Here is an 8,997-nt window from a genome sequence, read left to right on the forward strand (position 1 = left end):
GACCCACCATATAAATACCCACGTTCCCAAAAATAAAACTGATCAACAACCACCAAATACGTCGAAGGACAACAAAAAACGAAAAGAAAAAAAAAAAAAAAAAAGGAAAAAACCAAAAGAAAATACATTTGTAAAACAAAAGTCCCCCAAACCAAATCAACTTTAATTTACAACAAAAAAATTATTCCCAGCTGAAGAATAAACGCATAGAGCCTCATTCGATCAAAATAAAAATACCACCCAGAAATAAACACAAAGCCTAAAGAGAAACGTAACCATTAACAATATCTCCCAAATGATCCCGTAACAATACAACATACACTACAATCAAACAAACCAAATCAATAAAAGCCCTGGAAGACGATAAACACGAACGCAATTAGAGAGATTTTAAAAACCCCGCTGCTATTAACGACACGACGCCACCTCGAACCCACCGAAACAAACGCTACACGCCCACGCTAATAAAAGCCACCGCGACAGAATTAAAATCCGAGCCGCTGCTTCGCGCAACGACCCGTAGAAACCATTGCACGCCTTTAAAAACAGAATAGCCCGGCAAAAAAAATATCCGACTACAGAACTCGATTCAAACCAAACCTTTATCGTCACCACCTGAACCGAGAACCGTACCGGTCAGGAAGAACGCCAGAGCCCTTAGCGCACACCCACTGCGACCCACACAAAACCGTGCGATCGATCCCTACAGAGCACCTCCGAACCACGACACCCAAGAACTTGCGGCAGCCGAACCCCGTGCTGCCGGCCCCGGACGGAGCGCGGCTCCCGGCGGCAAAGCGGCTCCTCCGGCGCGCAGGGGCGGCGCCGCCCCGGAGACCCCCCCGCCCCCGCCCGCTCCCCCTGCCCGGGGGACCCCGGCGGCGCCCGAGCCCCGCGCCCGGAGCGGACAGAGCGGCGGGCACCGGCCGGGCCGGCGCAGCAGCGCCCGCGCCGCCTCTGCCGCCCTCGGCCGGCCCGGCGCCAGCCGCCCTCGGCTCCGCACGGCGGCTCGCACCGGCAGAGCGGCTCGGCTGCTGCCGCGCCAAATTCCCCGTGCGCCTCGGCAACCGCCCGGCCCGGGCCGGCAGCGCTCCCGAGCGGCAACGCTCCGGGCCGGGCCGCGGCCACAAGAAGCGCCCTCAAATGCAGCGGCACAGCCCCGACTGCAGCCCTGCAAACGCTGCCAGAGCTGCGGCTTCCCGCAACTGAACCCCGAAACTGACGCCGCGGGCGGCGCTCACCTCGCTTCAACAAGGGCAAAGAAATGGGTTCTCCCCTTCAAGTTCATCCCCTGGGAGAGCAGAAAAGAAGGGGCTTTCCTCCAATGAAATCCTTCAAGCCGTGTGGAAAGGGGGATTTGGACCTCAATTCAAACCCTTGCAAAGGAGGGACACCAGCGCTGTCCCCTCCATTTAAACCTTAGGATGATGAAAATGGGCTGGCTGCCTTCAAATCAAACCCCTCAGATGACAACAATACTTTGCCCATTCCCGTTCAAATGGAACGCAGGGATTCCCTGTCACCCCTGGGATACCCCTAACAGCCGGGAAAAGGCAGGTTTTCCTTCCATCAACACCCTTCGAACCGCAGGTGAAGGCGGATCCCTCCCAGTTCGAACACAGACAATATTAGGAGAGTAGCTGCTTGCCTCTCCTTCTTTTGTCTTCACAAGCTCCGTTTTTGGTCCTGGGGAACCGGGGAGGGGGGACTGCCAAGATCAAATCGAAAAGGGAAAGGACCAAAGTCCCCGCTCCAAATCCACACGCGCTCACCCGTTCGGCTGCTGCTTCCCGGCACAAAGATTCGTCCCTCGGCACCTCCTTGAAGCGATGCTCCGCGTCTCCAAGCGCGCATCCAGGTGTTCGCCCAGACGCTGCGAGAAGCTCTCGCAGTCCTTCCATGAGACAGCCCCGGGAGCCCCCCATGAACCCCTCTTCTCAGCAGCTCCATGCAAAAGGGAGCTGAGGCGAAGCCTCCCCCTAAAATTGCCTCCCCCCCCCGCCCCGGCAGGAGCCGGCCCCTCATCATCCTCACAGCTCACACCTGGGGCTGCTCCGAGCCCCCCATCATCCTCACAGCTCACACCTGGCGCTGATGCCACTCTCCAACAGCGCCTCTCCCCGTCCAGCACACAGCCCGCTTCTCACAGACACAGAGCCAACAGACATCTGCTCCGGGTGCTGGCTGTTCTTAGTCCGTCTGCTTCCACAATTCAGACACGGACGTGCGCTGATGGCACTGAGGGAAAGCTTTCCAGTGCACAAAACTGTCATTCTGGTAGCACGCTTTGAGACGCCTTCAGAAAAAGCAGAATCAGCGCCACCTCCTAAGAGCCCTGCTGAGGAACCCCGCCCTCCTTGGGACACCCAATGCAGCAGAGCTCGAAAAACAAAGGGAAAAGTCAAGCTTGGAGTGGAAAAAGACAATAGAAATACAGCAGCCTTTCAAGAAAGCCTTCACGCAGTAATAGTGGGACCCGGTCACATTTCTTCTTTCCTTGCTCTCTGGAATGACATCGATACGAAGTACAAAACCCACACGAAACCCAAGGCAGAGCTGGGATTTTACACGTCTTCCTTTTGGCTCTCGGGATGACAAGCGCCTCTTCCGGGACTGCGACACGATTTGGGCGCTGGCAGAGAACGGAGGCAAAAGGTGCCAGAGAGCCCCTTCTATCGCCTTCAGCCCCTGCAGCTGTTCTGAGGGTTCCAGGGCACAGCTCGGTCCGTTCCTAGATCAAAACCTCACGGCAATATCTTCAGAACTACTACCCATCTCCAGTCGGAAACTTCTACATTCCTGGAAACAAATGAGTGCGTAGAGAGGGTTTCTCCCCAGCTGAGTTTAGAGACCAATTCCTATTCTTTAGCAATACCTAGAAAACCGAACGCCTTGCCAGGTTTTAGCATCCTACACCCACTCACCCCTCCCTCCCTGTGCATTTGGTGGCAGCTTTGGGTCCCTCTGGGGGACGGCACCCAGCGTGACCCCCGCCCCTCGCCCGCCCCCCACCTGCTCCTGCACCGCAGTGGGGCTCCCTCTCCTGGGCACCTTGGGGTGCCCCCAACGGCATCAGAGCCCCGAGTCTTCACCCCCCCCCCCCCCCCCCTTTTCCTGACCCCCAAAGAAGGCTCAGAACGAATCCGACTGCCCTGGACAGCAGCGCAGCGCTTCCCCCAAGCCCTTCCCACACGTGCATGGCCCCAGCAAGGGATTCTGCTGCAACAAGAAAGCGGGGGCAGCCCCCAGAAGGCTTGGGGTTCCTGCCCAGCCTCGCTGTCACGGGCCGGGGGCAGCGAGAGAGGGAGCGGCACAGACGGCGGGGACGGCCCGGCACAGGGCGGGGGCCGCTCTCAGCGCGATGCCGGCAAAGCCGCAGCTCCGGCGCTGTCGGCCGGGCTGCTTGAGCGGCACGGGGGGATCCGCCGAGAGCCTCCGGCCCCGCGCGGGGACTCCTGCAAGGGCCCAGGGCCGCCGGGCTCCGGCCCTCGGGGCTTTATTCTCCGGCAGCCCGAGCCCCGCGGCTGCGGGGCAAAGAAGGAAAGGGGGCACGGGAAGAGAGGAGCGAGAGCAGGGCATGAGAAAGGGCGGCGAGGGAGCTCGGGCTGCGCAGGAAAGCGGGACGGGAAGGGAGTAGCGGGCTAGGGACAGGACAGGAAGGAGCCGGGTTTGTGGGGGGAGAGGGAATGGGGGAAAGGGAGCGAGAGAAGGCGAATACGGGGAGAAGGAAGGAGGGCTAGAGAGAGGGACAGGCGGGGAAGCCCCCCAGAGCCCCGGCTGCACCCCGAGCCCGGCCCGGCGCCTCGCCCTGCCCGGGATGCTGCGCTCGGCGGAGCTCGGCTCGCTCCGGAGACGCTCGGCTCGAGTCGGCTCTTGTCGCCTCAACTCGGCTCTTGGCGCCTGCATTCGCCTCTTCGGCAGAGCTCGCCTCGCTTCGGCCCAACTCCCAGCCGCTCTGTGCCTTCGGCGCGCCTCGGCTCCGCTCGCCCCGGTTCGCTCGAGGCCGTCAGGGTCGGCCGCTCTCGCCTTGCTTCGGCCGAGCTCGTGCGATTCCCCCGAAGGCGGCGTCGTTCGGTTGTGTTTTTAGAAATATCTTTCTCTATCGATTGTATCTTTCTATAGTTAGATTTATATTTCTAGAATACTTCTATTAATCCAAATAAAAACCCCATCTCTAACCAAAAAAATACACGAAAACACCTTCTTTTAAACGGTATCGAAATATTTTTATACTTTGTATAGTTATACTCACATTTATATATATGGTTTCTTTTGATGCAATCTATTAATAATTATCTATAATAGCTATAAAATTCTAGACATGTATTTAAAGTATTATTTATATTATGTATCGTATCTACTGCTGCAACTGATTTTTTCTTCTAGTTTTAAACTTTATCTGTACGTATTTATGATATATTTCTAGACTTAGATTTCTACCTTCATATTCTTTGTATTTATCATTTTTATCATCAAAACCCTGCCTACTGACAAGTAAAAAAAACCGCTTTCTTTAACGATTTAAAAAATATTTTTATATTTATAATTTTCCTCTTTCTATTTATCATTTGCTCTCTAGTACGTGATAACATACCTGCTCCTGCACCGCAGTGGGGCTCCCTCTCCTGGGCACCTCGGGGTGCCCCCAACGGCATCAGAGCCCCGAGTCTTCACCCCCCCTTTTCCTCTAGTTAGAAACTACACTGGAACTTTTTTCTGGAAACAAAGACACGACCTAAATCCTCTCCCCATGTCCTAGACAGATAGATGTTCAGTTCTTAGTTGACTGGGCAGCAGTTTCTTCAATAGAACGAGAAACAATATGGAAACGTTTTAGCTACAAGCAAATAGGCAAATCTGAACAAGGTCCTGGTGGCCAGCCGCTGCAGTTATTTTGAAGCCATTTTTTAAACAATCAAGTACTGATCCCACAAAAAATAAAGCAAAAAGCTGACTACTGGCTAAGAAAGAAGGAAAAATTAACTTTTGACGACAACAACAACATTCCAAGGACACAGGCTTTTTTCCAATCTCATACCTTATTACTACCTCTCTTGGGAATTCTCATCGTGGATCCCAAAAGGAATAAATCCCTCAGCGTGTCCTAAAGCACCAAGGAGCTACCTACAAGTGAAGGTGGCTACTTTCAGTGCAGACACAGCTGATGACACAGCAGTAGCGCAGTTCTATGCTGCACAGGGATAATACTGTCTCCTCTTCTCCAGCAGCTGACTCTCTCCTGCCATGGTTTCTGTAAATGCATCAGAGCACGACCTTAAACACAAACAGGCAAGAAAACACCATCAGAAGTCTTTCATGAAGCACTACAAGAAGGGTTCCAAGCAGAGACCAACAGAATTTCAAGGAAGCAGTATGCAATTAAACCACCTCAGGCTCGTTCAAGTATCCGGCAGGTAGATGGAACCAAAATGGAACCATTCAGAAACGACAACGAAAACCTCCCCAAGTATTTATACAGGAGTCCTTAACGTCAGAAATGGGATGACAGGTTATGTTCAGATAAGATGAATGTTTATTTGGATGTAGAAATAAACTTCTCTCACGGTCCTTTGCCAAAAAATAGAACCTACAAGTGAACACCTACACCTGCCTAAAAAGACCTAACGAGCCCCTGGCAGCCACCGGCATCAAAGCACAGGGGATGTTTCTAATCCAGGCTAAGGAGAACAATATCACCTTTTGTTCTCTCCAGTTTGTTTCCTCTGCAGTCCTATTTGCTTCTTATGATTTTTACACTCTCTGTATCTTCTCGGGCAGCGCTGAGTCTGACGACCAGGATACGAGAGTCCTTCCCTGCCCTACGGAGAGAACCAGGAAAAAAAGTTAAAAAAAGAACAGGGCAGTTTGAAGTTAATACTTCCGACGAGAAGCAGCACCTGACAAACAGAGTGAACAAAGCGTGACACCTCCCTGGGGACAGAAGACTTACAAACTCTCCGGGATTTACAATCCTAGTAACCAAGCCCTTCAGCACAGCAGCCAAGTGTCCCATTAGGTGGTGCTGCACCAAAGAATGATCCGAGAGGTTCCAAAGAGTGAAACGCACGTTATTTTCCAAAGACGTAAAATCGTGCAAAATAACAAAACTACAATAGATCTAAACTACAGGGCAAGAGTACAAGTGTTAACTTGAGGAGCTGGAACCATCCAGGTGAGCAACTGCTAACTGGATCCTCAACAGAGTTTGAGGAACCCTCCAGGATACAGAAGGGTTTTCCCCAGCAATGTCACAGGCCGAGTTTTGATAGAAGTGAAGCCCCTAAAACAGTTACTTTCAAGAGATGATGGGTTAAAGCATAGAATATAAAGCAGTTATGGGAAATATTCAATGTTAGGAAATCACATAGAGCAATAAATTGGGTAAGGTATGGAACATAATGACAGGGAAGAGATAAGGACAGACAGTGATAAGTTCAGTGCATTTCAGAGTCAAGAACAACTGCTGGGTAAAGCACGTTTAGGGCCAACATGTCAAATTGACCCTGAGACCCTTGCCAAGGCCTGGAGACTAAGCCAACTACACCGGGAATTGACCAAATTTGGGGAAAGGTTCAAAAGTTTAAAGAGGAAGACTCCTCGAAGCTGATGAAGGCCGACCGGAACGACCCCTGAGAAGATCCTCAAAAGAGAAGTCCCCGCCCACGCTCCGCCTACACCACTCCCCATATGTATATGCATGAATATGATGTAATCCCAAACCTAAAACTGTATAAAAAGGTACGCTTTTGCTGTAAAGATTCAGAAATCCCATTTTAGGATTTCTCCGACGTCGTAATAAAATACCTCCTGCTTATTTGACTGAGTCTCTTAAGCAGTAATTTCTCGCCTTTTGGGGCAAAAATCGGCATCATTTCTGGCGACCCAGATGGGACGAAGCAGGGGATCCAGGATCTGAGGAGTCCCCTCGCTGGGTCCGGGGCTGGGACCCTCTGGGCGCCCCTGACGACTTTTTGTCAGAAGAGACTCCCCCTCGGACCAAGCGCTCTTTGGTGGACGAAGAGTTCCCTGCATCTCCTGCTTCTCCTGCTCCAAATTAAAGAGGTATTTTTTTTTTATCATTGTTCATTGGTTTTAGGATAAAGCGCTTTATGGGAACACGGGGTCAGACGTGACCACCGGAGGGTAAACCAGAGGACGCTCTGGTAAAGAATCCCTAATTGGTATTTTTGGGTACCTTTTGGTAATTGGTGTCTTTGCTAACCAGTAATTGATGCCTTTGGTGGGTACCTTTTGGTAATTGGTGTCTTTGCTAACCAGTAATTGATGCCTTTGGTGGGTACCTTTTGGTAATTGGTGTCTTTGCTAACCAGTAATTGATGCCTTTGGTGGGTACCTTTTGGTAATTGGTGTCTTTGCTAACCAGTAATTGATGCCTTTGGTGGGTACCTTTTGGTAATTGGTGTCTTTGCTAACCAGTAATTGATGCCTTTGGTGGGTACCTTTTGGTAATTGGAAGAAAAAAAAAAAAAGAAAAAAAAAGAGGAAAAAAAAAAAAAAAAAAAAAAAAGAGAAAAAAAATAGAAAAAAAAAATATAATAAGGAGAGTAAGAAAAAAAGAGGCAAGACTCTGATGCACTTGTTCTTCTTGTATTGATCTTGTTGGTTTGTTTGAAACTGTGATTTAAGGGTTAAAAAGAGTGGTCAGTTTTTGTTTTTATCTGAACTGAACTAAATTCCGGGACTCGGTCCAATTTTCTCCACTCCCTTGGAGGAACTTGGAAGGAGTGTATACGTTTTATACCTTTGTTTAACCCTGTTGTATGCTTTGATGTAACAGGGTTAAACAAAGGGACGAGTTTAGTGGTTTTTATGTTGTCTGAAATTTGTTGTGATATTATCGGCAAAACCGTACTATTGATTTACAGTTTTGTGAGTGTGTGACGGCCTGGAGCCGACCAATATCGGTATCTTACGGTAGAACGGAAAGGTAGGACAGTTTGAATGAATTGGCACCGTGTATGAGAGAGTGTGTCTGAGACGCAGCCCGGCTGCGAAGCGAGTGGGAGTCCGGCTCTGCAGTTCCTGTCCCTCGCGAGAGGCCAGGTCAGAAAAGGACGAAGCGCTTGGATATTGTATGAATGAGGTGCTAAGATAAACTGGTATATAGTGCTTGTGGGAAAGAGATTTACTTGGTGGGATAAGAAACACCGACCCAGAAAATAGCAATGGGGAGTCAACCGAGCAAAGATATAAATATGAAAACCCCCTTAGGATGTATTCTGAAGCATTGGAAGGACTTGGGGGGGATTCCAGGAAGAAATATAAGTAAAAAGACACTCCTTAAATACTGCACGCAGTGGTGGCCGTTGTATAAATTAGATGATGGTGAGAAATAGCCACCAGAGGGGACAATTAATTATAATACCATTTTACAACTAATGCTCTTCCTCCGCCGGCTCAATAAATGGGATGAGGTGATGTATGCAGACATGTTCTTCACCCTGAGGAATAAACCTGAGTGGCAAAAGGAGTGTGGAATTAATGCAGCCCCTCAAGACCCTCTAGTACTAGCCCTGGAAAAAGATAAGAAAGGCTCAAAACCTAAAGAACGTTGCTGCGATGCATGTAGCATTGGGCAGCGATGTCTTAAGCTAACAAAGAGAGACAGTGGAAAAGAGAGTGAAATAAGCCTGTGAGAATACCATCCAGGGCCCCTCCCCAAAACAGGAGAGGAACGAGAGGATCCGACCCCATTAAAAGAACTGGAACGATAGTGGAAATTTAAGTTTGAGTGCAGCCCTGATAAGTTAGACAAGAGTTGGGGAGAGGCTAGCCCGTTAAGGTCGGAAGATAACAGGGGAGAAGGCAGCCCACAGGGATTGGATAGTCCGCAGGAGTCGGGAAGAGCAATGGGCTTGCGTAACGCGATCCCCAAGGCTATCAATTGGTCAATGCTATATGACATCAGGCAGGGAAAGGATGAGACCCCATCAGAGTTCTTGGATAGACTTAGGGCAGCCATGAGACAATACACAC

At 50.4% G+C, this 8,997-nt stretch overlaps 1 long non-coding RNA gene across 1 annotated transcript; it reads right to left on the reverse strand.

Annotated features, from left to right (window-relative positions):
* Positions 1 to 4,201: 4,201 nt before the first annotated feature.
* Positions 4,202 to 6,267, reverse strand: LOC118701010 (uncharacterized). The gene is made up of 2 exons (XR_004982399.2): positions 5,698 to 6,267; positions 4,202 to 5,274 (listed from the first exon to the last, which is right to left on the reverse strand). It is a non-coding gene; the product is annotated as an uncharacterized LOC118701010 (long non-coding RNA).
* Positions 6,268 to 8,997: the final 2,730 nt, after the last annotated feature.

The sequence above is a fragment of the Molothrus ater genome, unplaced genomic scaffold (genome assembly GCF_012460135.2).
Source record: "Molothrus ater isolate BHLD 08-10-18 breed brown headed cowbird unplaced genomic scaffold, BPBGC_Mater_1.1 matUn_MA505, whole genome shotgun sequence".
Taxonomy (NCBI): Eukaryota; Metazoa; Chordata; class Aves; order Passeriformes; family Icteridae; genus Molothrus; species Molothrus ater.